The following is a 16,457-nucleotide window of genomic DNA, read 5'->3' as shown; positions in this document are numbered from 1 at the left end:
CCACCAAAGTCTGTCTGTCTGAATCCCTATGCTTCTATAGTTTTATGTTATCTCTCAGTACAGGCTATGAGCAAACTTAGGGGGCTGTTCCTGCTTAACTGTGCTTAGTACAGGGGAATCCCTATGCTGCCGTTGATTCATGGTATCTCTCTGTACAGGCTATGAGCAAACTTAGGGGGCTGTTACTGCTGAATTGTGCTTTGTTCAGGGGAATCCCTATGCTGCCATAGTTTTTTGGTATCTCTCTGTCCAGGCTATAAGCAAACTTAGGGGGCTGTTCCTGCTGAATTGTGCTTAGTACAGGGGAATCCCTATGTGCCATAGTTTTATGGTATCTCTCTGTACAGGCTATGAGCAAACTTAGGGGGCTGTTCCTGCTGAATTGTGCTTAGTACAGAGGAATCCCTATGCTTCCATAGTTTTATGGTATCTCTCTGTACAGGCTATGAGCAAACTTAGAGGGCTGTTCCTGCTGAATTGTGCTTAGTACAGGGGAATCCCTATGTGCCATAGTTTTATGGTATCTGTCTGTACAGGCTATGAGCAAACTTAGGGGGCTGTTCCTGCTGAATTGTGCTTAGTACAGGGGAATCCCTATGTGCCATAGTTTTATGGTATCTCTCTGTACAGGCTATGAGCAAACTTAGGGGGCTGTTCCTGCTGAATTGTGCTTAGTACAGGGGAATCCCATGTGCCATAGTTTTATGGTATCTCTCTGTACAGGCTATGGGCAAACTTAGGGGGCTGTTCCTGCTGAATTGTGCTTAGTACAGGGGAATCCCTATGTGCCATAGTTTTATGGTATCTCTCTGTACAGGCTATGGGCAAACTTAGGGGGCTGTTCCTGCTGAATTGTGCTTAGTACAGGGGAATGCCTATGTGCCATAGTTTTATGGTATCTCTCTGTACAGGCTATGAGCAAACTTAGGGGGCTGTTCCTGCTGAATTGTGCTTAGTACAGGGGAATCCCTATGTGCCATAGTTTTATGGTATCTCTCTGTACAGGCTATGAGCAAACTTAGGGGGCTGTTCCTGCTTAACTGTGCTTACTACAGGGGAATCCGTATGCTGCCGTAGATTCATGGTATCTCTCTGTACAGGCAATGAGCATACTTAGGGGGCTGTCCCTGCTGAATTATGCTTAGTACAGGGGAATCCCTATGTGCCATAGTTTTATGGTTTCGCTCTGTACAGGCTATGAGGAAATGTAGGGGGCTGTTCCTGCTGAATTGTGCTTATTACAGTGGTATCACTTTCGTTCCATAGGTTTATGGTATCTCTCTATACAGGCTATGAGCAAAGCTAGGGGGCTGTTCCTGCTGAATTGTTCTTAGTACAGGGTTTTCCCTATGCTTCTATAGTTTTGTGGTACCTTTCTGTACAGGCTATGAGCAAACTTAGGGGGCTGTTCCTGCTTAACTGTGCTTACTACAGGGGAATCCGTATGCTGCCGTAGATTCATGGTATCTCTCTGTACAGGCAATGAGCACACTTAGGGGGCTGTTCCTGCTGAATTGTGCTTAGTACAGGGGAATCCCTATGCTGCCATAGTTTTATGGTATCTCTCTGTACAGGCTATGAGCAACCCTAGGGGGCTGTTCCTTCTGAATTGTTCTTAGTACAGGGTTTTCCCTATGCTTCTATAGTTTTATGGCATCTCTCTGTACAGGCTATGAGCAAACCTATGGGGCTGTTCCTGCTGAATTGTTCTTAGTACAGGAGAATCCCTATGCTTCTATAGTTTTATGTTATCTCTCAGTACAGGCTATGAGCAAACTTAGGGGGCTGTTCCTGCTTAACTGTGCTTAGTACAGGGGAATCCCTATGCTGCCGTTGATTCATGGTATCTCTCTGTACAGGCAATGAGCAAACTTAGGGGGCTGTTCCTGCTTAACTGTGCTTAGTACAGTAGAATCCCTTTGCTTCCATAGTTATATGGTATCTCTCTGTACAGGCTATGAGTAAACTTAGGGGCCTGTTCCTGCTGAATTGTGCTTAGTACAGAGGAATCCCTATGCTACCATAGATTTATGGTATCTCTCTGTACAGGCTATGAGCAAACTTAGGGGGCTGTTCCTGCTGAATTGTGCTTAGTACAGGGGAATCCCTATGTGCCATAGTTTTATGGTATCTCTCTGTACAGGCTATGAGCAAACTTAGGGCGCTGTTCCTGCTGAATTGTGCTTAGTACAGGGGAATCCCTATGTGCCATAGTTTTATGGTATCTCTCTGTACAGGCTATGAGCAAACTTAGGGGGCTGTTCCTGCTGAATTGTGCTTAGTACAGGGGAATCCCTATGTGTCATAGTTTTATGGTATCTCTCTGTACAGGCTATGAGCAAACTTAGGGGGCTGTTCCTGCTGAATTGTGCTTAGTACAGAGGCTGGGTGGGTATCACTGATGGGTGTATATATATATATATATATATATATATATATATATATATATATATATAATCCAAAAATGGGAAGCACACCTGCAAAAGTTACTATACCTAGGTGCTAGAGCCAGGAAATCTTTAAATCAACAAAGTGTCAGCACTCATAGGATTTTCACACGGAGTCAAATCAAACCATCAAAGCAATTATGATGCAAACGGTGAAGCTTTAATACCAACGTTTCAGTCCGCACTTGGGACTTTCGTCAGGGAATACAGTATTCCCTGACGAAAGTCCCAAGTGCGGACTGAAACGTTGGTATTAAAGCTTCACCGTTTGCATCATAATTGCTTTGATGGTTTGATTTGACTCCGTGTGAAAATCCTATGAGTGCTGACACTTTGTTGATTTATATATATATATATATATATGGTCAGTGTTTATAGATGGTGGGGGAAGGAGTGTGGGGCATAGGGAGCCGCGTGAGGAGGAGTCTGGGAGGGAAGTTTGGGAGATGTTGGGGGCGCACAAGTTATATTGGGGGAGAGATAGGCAGGGGGTATAATGGGGAGAGACAGGCAGGGGGTATAATGGGGAGAGACAGGCAGGGGGTATAATGGGGAGAGACAGGCAGGGGGTATATTGGGGGAGAGACAGGCAGGGGGTATAATGGGGAGAGACAGGCAGGGGGTATAATGGGGAGAGACAGGCAGGGGGTATATTGGGGGAGAGACAGGCATGGGGTATAATGGGGAGAGACGGGCAGGGGGTATAATGGGGAGAGACGGGCAGGGGGTATAATGGGGAGAGACAGGCAGGGGGTATAATGGGGAGAGACGGGCAGGGGGTGTATAAGAGAGAGAGGCAGGGGGTATAATGGGGAGAGACAGGCAGGGGGTATAATGGGGAGAGAGGGGCAGGGGGTATAATGGGGAGAGACGGGCAGGGGGTATAATGGGGAGAGACGGGCAGGGGGTATAATGGGGAGAGAGGGGCAGGGGTTATAATGGGGAGAGACATAAGCGCTGTATATAAAGTGGGAGAGAGATGGGGGCTTAGAGAGGGAACATGGAGTTGGGAGATATATAGAGTTGGGGGAGAAGAGTGTTATTAGAATGGAGAGACATGGCCGACAGATATGAGATATATATATATATATATAGAGAGAGAGAGAGAGAGAACATACAAAGAGAGTGGGGAAAGTTTTGGATGTTAAAGTCAAAAGATATAATAGGGATATACATGAGTGATATGTATAGTTTGGGGAGAAATATAGGAAATATAGGTGCTGTTAGAATAGGAACATAATGGGGAGAGACGAGAGTGAGACAGAAGGAAAAGGTTTAATGGGTGCCGGCAGGATACATGGGTGCTGGCAGAATGGGATGAGTGATTTAATAGATTGATGAGGAGCAGAATAAGATTGTTGGAGATGCTTGAGGGTCGGGGGGTGGGTAATGGGAATTCCAGGGGGGGCTGTAAGGTGCCACAGACAGTCACTATTTATTGGGCTGGGGGTGCTGTTTGCTCCTCTGGGTACTGGGAATGCCAGGGGGGCTGTAAGGTGCCACAGGCAGTCACTATTTATTGGGCTGGGGGGGCTGTTTGTGCCTCTGGGTACTGGGAATGCCAGGGGGGCTGTAAGGTGCCACAGACAGTCACTATTTATTGGGCTGGGGGAGTGTTTGTGCCTCTGGGTACTGGGAATGCCAGGGGGGCTGTAAGGTGCCACAGGCAGTCACTATTTATTGGGCTGGGGGGGCTGTTTGTGCCTCTGGGTACTGGGAATGCCAGGGGGGGCTGTAAGGTGCCACAGACAGTCACTATTTATTGGGCTGGGGGGGGAGTGTTTGTGCCTCTGGGTACTGGGAATGCCAGGGGGGCTGTAAGGTGCCACAGACAGTCACTATTTATTGGGCTGGGGGGGGCTGTTTGTGCCTCTGGGTACTGGGAATGCCAGGGGGGCTGTAAGGTGCCACAGACAGTCACTATTTATTGGGCTGGGGGGGGGGGGCTGTTTGTGCCTCTGGGTACTGGGAATGCCAGGGGGACTGTAAGGTGCCCCAGACAGTCACTATTTATTGGGCTAGGGGGGGGCTGTTTGTGGCCTCTGGGTACTGGGAATGCCAGAAGGGCTGTAAGGTGCCACAGACAGTCACTATTTATTGGGCTGGGGGGGCTGTTTGTGCCTCTGGGTTCTGGGAATGCCAGGGGGGGGGCTGTAAGGTGCCACATTTATTGGGCTGGGGGGGCTGTTTGTGCCTCTGGGTACTGGGAATGCCAGGGGGGGGGCTGTAAGGTGCCACAGACAGTCACTATTTATTGGGCTGGCGGGCTGTTTGTGCCTCTGGGTACTGGGAATGCCGGGGGGGCTGTAAGGTGCCACAGACAGTCACTATTTATTGGGCTGGGGGTGCTGTTTGCTCCTCTGGGTACTGGGAATGCCAGGGGGGCTGTAAGGTGCCACAGGCAGTCACTATTTATTGGGCTGGGGGGGCTGTTTGTGCCTCTTGGTACTGGGAATGCCAGGGGGGCTGTAAGGTGCCACAGGCAGTCACTATTTATTGGGCTGGGGGGGCTGTTTGTGCCTCTGGGTACTGGGAATGCCAGGGGGGCTGTAAGGTGCCACAGACAGTCACTATTTATTGGGCTGGGGGGGGCTGTTTATGCCTCTGGGTACTGGGAATGCCAGGGGGGCTGTAAGGTGCCACAGACAGTCACTATTTATTGGGCTGGAGGGGCTGTTTGTGCCTCTGGGTACTGGGAATGCCAGGGGGGCTGTAAGGTGCCACAGACAGTCACTATTTATTGGGCTGGGGGGGGGCTGTTTGTGCCTCTGGGTACTGGGAATGCCAGGGGGACTGTAACGTGCCCCAGACAGTCACTATTTATTGGGCTGGGGGTGCTGTTTGCTCCTCTGGGTACTGGGAATGCCAGGGGGGCTGTAAGGTGCCACAGACAGTCACTATTTATTGGGCTGGGGGGCTGTTTGTGCCTCTGGGTACTGGGAATGCCAGGGGGGCTGTAAGGTACCACAGACAGTCACTATTTATTGGGCTGGGGGGGGGGCTGCTTGTGCCTCTGGGTACTGGGAATGCCAGGGGGGCTGTAAGGTGCCACAGGCAGTCACTATTTATTGGGCTGGGGGGGGCTGTTTGTGCCTCTTGGTACTGGGAATGCCAGGGGGGCTGTAAGGTGCCACAGGCAGTCACTATTTATTGGGCTGGGGGGGGCTGTTTGTGCCTCTTGGTACTGGGAATGCCAGGGGGGCTGTAAGGTGCCACAGGCAGTCACTATTTATTGGGCTGGGGGGGCTGTTTGTGCCTCTGGGTACTGGGAATGCCAGGGGGGCTGTAAGGTGCCACAGACAGTCACTATTTATTGGGCTGGGGGAGTGTTTGTGCCTCTGGGTACTGGGAATGCCAGGGGGGCTGTAAGGTGCCACAGACAGTCACTATTTATTGGGCTGGGGGGGGAGTGTTTGTGCCTCTGGGTACTGGGAATGCCAGGGGGGCTGTAAGGTGCCACAGACAGTCACTATTTATTGGGCTGGGGGGGCTGTTTGTGCCTCTGGGTACTGGGAATGCCAGGGGGGCTGTAAGGTGCCACAGACAGTCACTATTGGGCTGGGGGGGCTGTTTGTGCCTCTGGGTACTGGGAATGCCAGAGGGGCTGTAAGGTGCCACAGACAGTCACTATTTATTGGGCTGGGGGGGCTGTTTGTGCCTCTGGGTACTGGGAATGCCAGGGGGGCTGTAAGGTGCCACAGACAGTCACTATTTATTGGGCTGGGGTAGTGCTGGGCGGTATACCGGTAAAAACCGATCACCGTTTTTTTTTTTGAAACCGATATGAAATTTCTACATACCGGTGTGCTGAATACTTCCGGGTGCGCACGTGACGTCAGCGCGCACACTCTACAAAAGCGCCATCGCTAGGACGCATTCAGAGTCGGATACCAATGTGAGCTGTCGGGGGGTGCCTGGCCAGTAATTATATTTTATGTGAAAGGGATGGGGTTGTGTTTGGGGGGGGTGGGGTGGGGGGTTATATTTATGTGAACGGGATGGGGGGGTGTTTGGGGTGGGGGTGGGTGGGTGGGTTATACTTATGTGAAGGGGATGGGGTTGTGTTTGGGGGGGGTGGGGTGGGGGGTTATATTTATGTGAAGGGGATGGGGGGGTGTTTGGGGTGGGGTGGGGGGGTGTGTGCGGATGGGGGGGTGTTTGGGGTGGGGGGGTGCGTGCGGATGGGGGGGTGTTTGGGGTGGGGGGGTGCGTGCGGATGGGGGGTTGCGTGCGGATGGGGGGGTGCGTGCGGATGGGGGGGTGGGGGGGCTGCGTGCGGATGGGGGGGTGTTTGGGGTGGCGGGGGGGGTGCGGGTGGCGGGTGTTTGGGGTGGTCACCTAATCATGCATGGGGAAAAAAAAATACCGTCAAATACCGTGATACCGATATAATTTTGAAAAATACCGTGATATAAATTTTTGGTCATACCGCCCAGCACTAGGCTGGGGGAGTGTTTGTGCCTCTGGGTACTGGGAATGCCAGGGGGGCTGTAAGGTGCCACAGGCAGTCACTATTTATTGGGCTGGGGGGGGGCTGTTTGTGCCTCTGGGTACTGGGAATGCCAGGGGGCTGTAAGGTGCCACAGACAGTCAACTATTTATTGGGCTGGGGGGGCTGTTTGTGCCTCTTGGTACTGGGAATGCCAGGGGGGCTGTAAGGTGCCACTAGACAGTCACTATTTATTGGGGCTGGGGGGGAGTGTTTGTGCCTCTGGGTACTGGGAATGCCAGGGGGCTGTAAGGTGCCACAGACAGTCACTATTTATTGGGCTGGGGGGGGCTGTTTGTGCCTCTGGGTACTGGAATGCCAGGGGGGCTGTAAGGTGCCACAGACAGTCACTATTTATTGGGCTGGGGGGCTGTTTGTGCCTCTGGGTACTGGGAATGCCAGGGGGGCTGTAAGGTGCCACAGACAGTCACTATTTATTGGGCTGGGGGGGGCTGTTTGTGCCTCTGGGTACTGGGAATGCCAGGGGGACTGTAAGGTGCCCCAGACAGTCACTATTTATTGGGCTAGGGGGGGGGGCTGTTTGTGCCTCTGGGTACTGGGAATGCCAGAAGGGCTGTAAGGTGCCACAGACAGTCACTATTTATTGGGCTAGGGGGGGCTGTTTGTGCCTCTGGGTTCTGGGAATGCCAGGGGGGGGGCTGTAAGGTGCCACATTTATTGGGCTGGGGGGCTGTTTGTGCCTCTGGGTACTGGGAATGCCAGGGGGGGCTGTAAGGTGCCACAGACAGTCACTATTTATTGGGCTGGGGGGGGCTGTTTGTGCCTCTGGGTACTGGGAATGCCAGGGGGGCTGTAAGGTGCCACATTTATTGGGCTGGGGGGCTGTTTGTGCCTCTGGGTACTGGGAATGCCAGGGGGGCTGTAAGGTGCCACAGACAGTCACTATTTATTGGGCTGGGGGGGGTCTGTTTGTGCCTCTGGGTACTGGGAATGCCAGGGGGGCTGTAAGGTGCCACAGACAGTCACTATTTATTGGGCTAGGGGGGGGCTGTTTGTGCCTCTGGGTACTGGGAATGCCAGGGGGGCTGTAAGGTGCCACAGACAGTCACTATTTATTGGGCTGGGGGGGGGGGGCTGTTTGTGCCTCTGGGTACTGGGAATGCCAGGGGGGCTGTAAGGTGCCACAGACAGTCACTATTTATTGGGCTGGGGGGGCTGTTTGTGCCTCTGGGTACTGAGAATGCCAGGGGGGCTGTAAGGTGCCACAGACAGTCACTATTTATTGGGCTGGGGGGCTGTTTGTGCCTCTGGGTACTGGGAATGCCAGGGGGGCTGTAAGGTGCCACAGACAGTCACTATTTATTGGGCTGGGGGGGTAATGTCAGGTGATGTCTCTGGGGAGGGTCGGTGGCTCCCGTGTGTGCGCCATGTAGAGTTTAGTGCCATATTTGCTGCTTGTGGGAAGGGGTGTTTGTTTGTGTGGTGGGGGCCTGTGTGTGTAGGAGCAGGACATTGTTATTAACTTGTAATTATAAAGCGCAAGAGAAACAAATATTCACTTTTAAAAGTTTGGGTACTGGGGGTGTGTGTCCTGCCCCCTGTATGCGGGGAGGAAGGGTTCAGTATAGTGTTGGGGGGCGGTGGGGGGGGGGGGGCTGGTTACTTGGTGAATTTCCCCTGTCGGTGGCGGAGTTGTGGTTTGTATCTTGTATGAGGGCGGTGGAGAGGCCTATCTTCTGGAGGGGGTGTGGCCTCTCCCACCTATAGGGGTAAGGGGGAGTGTCTATTCTAATTGGAGGGAGGGTCCTGTCTCATGTTGGGCGGGGTAAGGGGTGTGGCATGTAGTTGGGGGGGTGTCCTACATGTGGGGGTTAGGGCGACTGTCCTGCTTTTGGGGGTGTATGGGGGGGGCAGAGTGTCTTTTCTCCATTGAATAGGGGGAGTGTCCTACCCTGTGCATGGGTGGGGGAGGGGATGTGCCATATTTCTATGTGGCAGTGGATTTGGGGGTTCCTGGCCATGTCTCCTGCATGTTGGGGGACATTAAGGACCAATCCTGACTTGGTGTTGTTGGGGGGCGCGTTTTCTTCTACAAGTCATGGGGCTAGGGTGCTGTGTCTCCTTAGGGTGCAACTGGGCTACCGGAGTGCCATTGCCTCCTCCTATACCAGGGGTCTGCAACCTGCGGCTCGCGAGCCACATGCGGCTCTTTGGATGTGAAGCTGCGGCTCTTTAGTTCCATACATAAATATTATTTATTTTATAACAAAAAAACATTTAAAAATCGTTCTGAATTGATTAACGAGGATTAGGCACCGACTCTATCTCTCAGCCACTTGTACTCGCTTTTCACCACACCCCTCCCCTGTGACATGCGTCGTCACTGTCGTCAGTCCATCGGAAGATTCGTAGCTTCCGACGCCATTGGCTGGCCAATTTAAGGGAGCGCTCAGGCTCTGCACACGGAATGCAAGTGAGGGGGTGGGCGTTGGTACGGACCATGCACAGTTGGTAGTGGCGGCGCGGTATTAGGAGCGCTGATTTGTGAGTAAGCGCCTCTATAGTAATATTGACACACTTGATGTATGGTATATACTTGATGTTAAGAGTGTCGCTGAGGACGCTGTGACCAGATCGCTACACGTAACCCTCGATTTACCTTGCTAAAATGATTAATTGATTTTGCCTGGTTTGAAATATTATCTGGCAGAGAACACAGGATAATTTGAGAGCTTAAGTCAGTGTATTTATCATAAATAATACACAGGGCATCCACACTAAGGAATTTGATTCCCATGAATGACCGAATAAAGGTGATAGTTGGATTATTGATGTATGGTCATTAATAGTCCTTGTTCCCCTGATTGCTGTTCTCTCTCCTTCCCCCTCTCTCCCCTCTACATGTCCACCAATTTTACTATTTTTTACGCTGTCTCTTTGAATTGAGACATGTGTAATGATTGGTTCCACTATGCTAGTAAAATGTAATTTTTGGCTCTTCCGACCCAAAAGGTTGCAGACCCCTGTCCTATACCATTAGCACTCTGTATAGAATGGCTGTGAGAGTGGGCCTAGGTAGGGCCGCCATCTTTTCTTGAAAAAATAAATACCGGCCTTCCTATATGTTAATCTAATTTTTCTATTAATCCCATTGGGGTAAAGCATTGCTTTTACTGGTCAAGCCAGTAATTACTCTCCAGGCGGCAACCCTCGCCCTAGGGGCCCATTCCCCCATCCTCTGTATGAGGGTGACAGTAGGGGGCTTTTGTTGGGTGAGGGGGGGGTAGACATGTCCCCTGTGTTGGAAGGGGGGGCAGTGGATATGTATGTGGGGGGCAGGGGGAATGGGCAGTTTCAAGCCTTTAATAGGCACAACATTGTTATATTGTTATAAACATTCATACAAATTGCACCGGTGGTTTCATCTTTCTTTTTCACATGTTTTATTCAATTTTGCTCATAGATTGAGATACAGGTATAGGACCCATTATCCAGAATGCTCGGGACCAAGGGTATTCCGGATAAGGGGGTCTTTCCGTAATTTGGATCTCCATACCTTAAGTCTACTAAAAAATCAATAAACATTATTAAACCCATTAGGATTGTTTTGTATCCAATAAGGATTATTTATATCTTAGTTGGGATCAAGTACAGGTACTGTTTTATTATTACAGAGAAAAGGGAATAATTTAACCATTAAATAAACCCAATAGGGCTGTTCTGCCCCAATAAGGGGTAATTATATCTTAGTTGGGATCAAGTGCAGGTACTGTTTTATTATTACAGAGAAAAGGGAATCATTTAACCATTAAATAAACCCAATAGGGCTGTTCTGCTCCCAATAAGGGGTAATTATATCTTAGTTGGGATCAAGTACAGGTACTGTTTTATTATTACAGAGAAAAGGGAATCATTTAACCATTAAATAAACCCAATAGGGCTGTTCTGCCCCCAATAAGGGGTAATTATATCTTAGTTGGGATCAATTACAAGGTACTGTTTTATTTCTAAAGAGAAAAAGGAAATCAGTTTTAAAAATCTGAATTATTTGATTAAAATGGAGTCTATGGGAGACAGGCTTTCCGTAATTCGGAGTTTTCTGGATAATGGGTTTCCGGATAAGGGATCCCATACCTGTATGTGTTTTATGAACTTAACATTAATTTCCTGCTGCAAACATGCTGTGTCAGTAGCACCTTCCAGATCACTGGCTCGTGTTTAAAGGGAATATTGTCATGGGAAGCCATGTATGTTACAAACCCATCAGTTAATAGAGCTTCTCCTGCAGAATCCTGCATTGTAATCTGTTTTTCCCATGGGGCTAGCCATATTCTTCATTTCCCAGGGTGCCACAGCCATGTGACCTGTGCTCTGATAAACTTCACTCACACTTTACTGCTGCGCTGCAAGTTGGAGTGATATCCCCCCCCCCTCACCCCCAGCAGCCGATCAGCAGAACAATGGGAAGGGAGCAAGATAGCAGCTCCCAGTAGGTATCAGAATAGCACTCAATAGTAAGAAATCCAAGTCCGGCTTGGGATATCTAAAGGTCCCCATCCAACGATCGAATGACCTTGGATTCTCCCGATATCGCCCATCCGTAGGTGGGATCTCATGGTGTATGGGGACCTTAAGAGAGCACTGCATTGTGTGATTGCCGCCATGTTATGTTGCCTTTGTGTTTGTCACAGCAGCAAAAATAAAACAACAAATACCTGATTGTTCCTTTGCACTTTGCCTGTTTACAGAAGTGTAAGTTATGATACATGAACGTTACGTTCAAAATGATGGATCTTCTTAAAAAGATAAACTGGGAACCCATGGGGTGCCCCCGTGTCCAGCAACAGCTTAAAGGGGATGCCCACCTTTGAGTTAACTTTTAGTGTGATGTAGAGAGTGACATTCTGAGACAATTTGCAATTGGTCTTTATTTTTTATTATTTGTGGGGTTTTTTTTTTTTTTTCATTTTCAGTTCAGCAGCTCTCCAGTTTGGAGTTTCAGCAGCTATTTGGTTGCTAGGGTCCAAGTTACCTTAGCAGCCAGGAATTGGTTTGGAAGAGAGGCTGAAATATGAATAGGGGAGGGGCTGATAGCAAAGAAAGTTACAACAAGTAACAATAATAACAAAACTGGGGCCTCACAGAGCAATAGTTTTTTGCTGCCGGGGTCAGTGACCCCCATTTGAAAATTGCAAAGGCTTGGAAGAAGACCAATTGAAAAGTTGCTTGGAATTGGCCATTCTATAATATAATGAAAGTTTACTTAAAGGTGAACCTCCCCTTTAATATTTGTTGCTTTGGGAGTCTGTTTTTTTTGTTTTTTTTTTGATCTTGCAGCTTTAATGAAACTCCCAAGGGCCAAGTTACACTGGTCAAATTCCACTGTTAGCGCTGAACTCTTACAATTCAGTTTTGCTGAGGGCCGGCGGCACTGTAGGACAGGAACCAATCCGCTGCTAGACTGACCTGATAGGGAACTGAAGTCTGTCTGTGTGACTTCAGTGCTGTGATTCTGGCAGGAGCCGTTAGGACACGCCCACCCCTCATTTGAAACACAGACAGGGGCCTGAGAGGATCTATCGGGAGCTCCAATTAAGGGGCCATTTTTAAAGATAATGTTCATTTTTAGCCTAAAATGCAACCAGCATCATATATTATTCATTGTTGCCTACAAGGCTGGGGAGGTTCTCACTGGCTAAATGCTTTACAGTATTCCTGTACGTGTAAGAATCCTTCTTTGTATAAATTATGGAACCTTTCACCTCATTGTAACATTTCTTCTCTTCTTCCCTTCTCTCTCGGCTGAATCTCAAGGAGAACAGATTTATATCCCACGGGTGTATCAAACACAATGGGAATAGAGACACCAAGTGACAGAAATGCTAATGTAGCTAATGTAGGTAAGTATTTATACAATTAGCCGTTAAAGGGCAAGTTCAGTGTTATGTTTATTCTGGAGGCCTAACCATTGCAACCAGATTCTTTGTGGCTGGCTGATCAGAACTCATTTATTCATGGTTGCATTGGCTTCCTACACCATTGTGACATTATAGCTGTTAGGTGAGCACCCTCCTAAAGGGCCCCTATATTTTATTTTCTGTTTAAGCTTTGTTTACAGACAGGCTTTTATATAGGCAATTCACCAGCCCTCAGCAAGGGAATTTAGCACTGGTGGCACGTATAGTACTTGCTTTGGCCTGTGGGCAAGAATAACGTTTGCTGTGGAAATACATCTGGGTACACCAAGAATGTGTCCTAATAGAATTGGTTACACTAGTCTGAATACTGGTGAGGCAGGCTGCACTAGCATGCGTTCCACTGGTCCTGGGTACACTGGCAGCTCAGCCATTCATATTGTTGGATGGGGGTGCATTTACCATGCATACTACTGCATTTGGATAAAGTAAATGGGCATATTGATGGCTCTGGGTACCTTGGGCTTATATACTACACACATTGTTGGCTCTGGGTGCACTGGGCATATATACTACACATACTGTTTGCTCGGGGTACCCTGGGCATATATAGTACACATACTGTTGGCTCTGGGTGCACTGGGCATATATACTACACATACTGTTGGCTCTGGGTGCACTGGGCATATATACTACACATACTGTTTGCTCGGGGTACCCTGGGCATATATAGTACACATACTGTTTGCTCTGGGTGCACTGGGCTTATATAGTACACATACTGTTGGCTCTGGGTGCACTGGGCTTATATACTACACATACTGTTGGCTCTGGGTGCACTGGGCTTATATACTACACATACTGTTGGCTCTGGGTGCACTGGGCTTATATACTACACATACTGTTGGCTCTGGGTGCACTGGGCATATATACTACACATACTGTTGGCTCTGGGTGCACTGGGCTTATATACTACACATACTGTTGGCTCTGGGTGCACTGGGCATATATACTACACATACTGTTGGCTCTGGGTGCACTGGGCTTATATACTACACATACTGTTGGCTCTGGGTGCACTGGGCTTATATACTACACATACTGTTGGCTCTGGGTGCACTGGGCATATATACTACACATACTGTTGGCTCTGGGTGCACTGGGCATATATACTACACATACTGTTGGCTCTGGGTGCACTGGGCATATATACTACACATACTGTTGGCTCTGGGTGCACTGGGCATATATACTACACATACTGTTGGCTCTGGGTGCACTGGGCATATATACTACACATACTGTTGGCTCTGGGTGCACTGGGCATATATACTACACACATTGTTGGCTCTGGGTGCACGGGTAGGTATGCTGGCTATGCATATTGTTGGATGGGGGTGCATTTACCATGCATACTACTGCATTTGCATAAGGTAAATGGGCACATTGATGGCTCTGGGTACCTTGGGCATATATACTATACATACTGTTGGCTGTGGGTGCACTGGGCATACATATTACACATACTGATGACTCTGGTTGCACGGGTAGGTATGCCGGCTATGCATATTGATGGATATAAGGTCAGTGGGCAGGCATACTGATGGATGTGTGTACCTTAAGCTGAATAGCGCTAGTTGGTGTATGCTGTTAGTTTTGGGAGGCATATATACAATAGGCTTTGCTTGCAGTGCAGATTCATCACAATGAGTCTGGCCCATTCATACTGGCTACACAAGGGAAACACTATGAACTCCACTGTTTGCTGGCTTAGGGCACTAAAATAATAGTTATTGTGTAACCGTATAAAACCCTTTTATTTTTTTAATAGAGTCTGATTCTGAACTAAGTGGAGCAGAGCAAAACAAATATGAAGAAAATGGAAATGTGGCAGAATCTTCTATTACTGAAGCCAGACTTCACTCCAAAGCAAAGCGCCGCCTGAGGAAGAATTCCCCCCGGGACTCGGGGAGAGGCGACTCGGTCAGTGATAATGGGGAAAGCACGAGAGTTCGGGGGAGTTCCAGAAATCTGTCTTGCCCTGCCCCCGCCTTTCCCTGGTAGGGAGCAGAAGTTTTCTCTGGAGACTCTGGAGAAGGGCCAGAACTAGGGGTAACTAGGCAGAAAGGGTTTGTGTTGTGCCCCCCAAGTGTTGCCCCCTAGGCACGTGCCCCTTCTGCCTTCCCCTAGTTCCGGCCCTGCCCATAGGCTTCTTTCCCCCCTGGTTCTCCCCTGTGTGGGTGGGAGAGTTAGAGAGACTGCAGCCCTGTTCAACATGAGCCAATGAATGGGGCTTGTACTGAACATTCCTTTTGCCTATATGAAGCCGCTTTCACTTTAGCACTTCCTTGATAAACCTATGTACAGTGGGCATGGAACTGTTCAGTAGCCTCTGGGGTTCATATTTAGGGGGTTTATATGGCTGCCTAACGGCCTGTAGGAGATGCTGCATAAGGGAAGTTTTGAGGTGATTTTTGGAAATCTTTTGCGGTTTTGTACTTTGGAGTAGAAAGACACGGGTACCCATTTTGAATTCAGGGGAATGTGTACTTTCCAAAAATATATGGCTTTCGGGGGTGAGTGTACTTTTTTATATATATTTAGGGGGTTTATATGGCTGCCTAACGGCCTGTAGGAGATAAGATGCTGCATAAGGGAAGTTTTGAGGTGATCTTTGGAAAAGTCATAAAACTTCCCCTCCGCCCCTCAACTTCTCCGCCCCACCCCCTTCCGTAACCCCACCCCCTCAAGTCTCCCCAGCCCAAGAGATGACAGGCGCATGTGCGCCCACGGCCAATGGGAACAGCGCGACACCAGGATTTTGCAGGCTTTTTCCTGATTGGTAGATTCCTCTGTGGTATTCTTCAGAGAGATCTGAAGCAAAACACGGCGCCCCTCCCTACAGCACAGAGCTGAGCACAACACTCAGGCAGGAAAGCCCCGCCCCCACGATTCCTCACACAGCCGGTCAGTTTTCCCCCTTCCACCTCAAACAGCGCAGCTCCTTCCTGTCTCCCTCAGCCCCCAGAATATGGCACAGTAATATAACTTGAGTGCAGGTGAATGTGCCCCCATGGGCTGGGGCTGGATCTGTGGGGGAATGTGCCCTCGGGGGCTGGATCTGTGGGGGAATGTGCCCTCGGGGGCTGGATCTGTGGGGGAATGTGCCCTCGGGGGCTGGATCTGTGGGGGAATGTGCCCTCGGGGGCTGGATCTGTGGGGGAATGTGCCCCCGGGGGCTGGATATGTGGGGGAATGTGCCCCCGGGGGCTGGATCTGTGGGGGAATGTGCCCCCGGGGGCTGGGTCTGTGGGGGAATGTGCCCTCGGGGGCTGGTCTGTGGGGAATGTGCCCTCGGGGGCTGGATCTGTGGGGGAATGTGCCCTCGGGGGCTGGATCTGTGGGGGAATGTGCCCTCGGGGGCTGGATCTGTGGGGGAATGTGCCCTCGGGGGCTGGATCTGTGGGGGAATGTGCCCCCGGGGGCTGGATCTGTGGAGGAATGTGCCCCCGGGGGCTGGATCTGTGGGGGAATGTGCCCCCGGGGGCTGGATCTGTGGGGGAATGTGCCCCCGGGGGCTGGATCTGTGGGGGAATGTGCCCCCGGGGGCTGGATCTGTGGGGGAATGTGCCCCCGGGGGCTGGA

The 16,457-nt window shown here is 49.9% G+C and overlaps 1 protein-coding gene across 2 annotated transcripts in view; it reads left to right on the top strand.

The window, feature by feature from the left end:
* Window positions 1–16,457, top strand: part of LOC116412053 (alpha-1-macroglobulin-like) — a 55,952-nt gene that overhangs the window by 6,917 nt on the left and 32,578 nt on the right. The window lies entirely within an intron of this gene.

This window comes from Xenopus tropicalis, chromosome 7 (assembly GCF_000004195.4).
Source record: "Xenopus tropicalis strain Nigerian chromosome 7, UCB_Xtro_10.0, whole genome shotgun sequence".
Classification (NCBI taxonomy): Eukaryota; Metazoa; Chordata; class Amphibia; order Anura; family Pipidae; genus Xenopus; species Xenopus tropicalis.
This window is presented reverse-complemented; position numbering and strand designations above follow the sequence as displayed.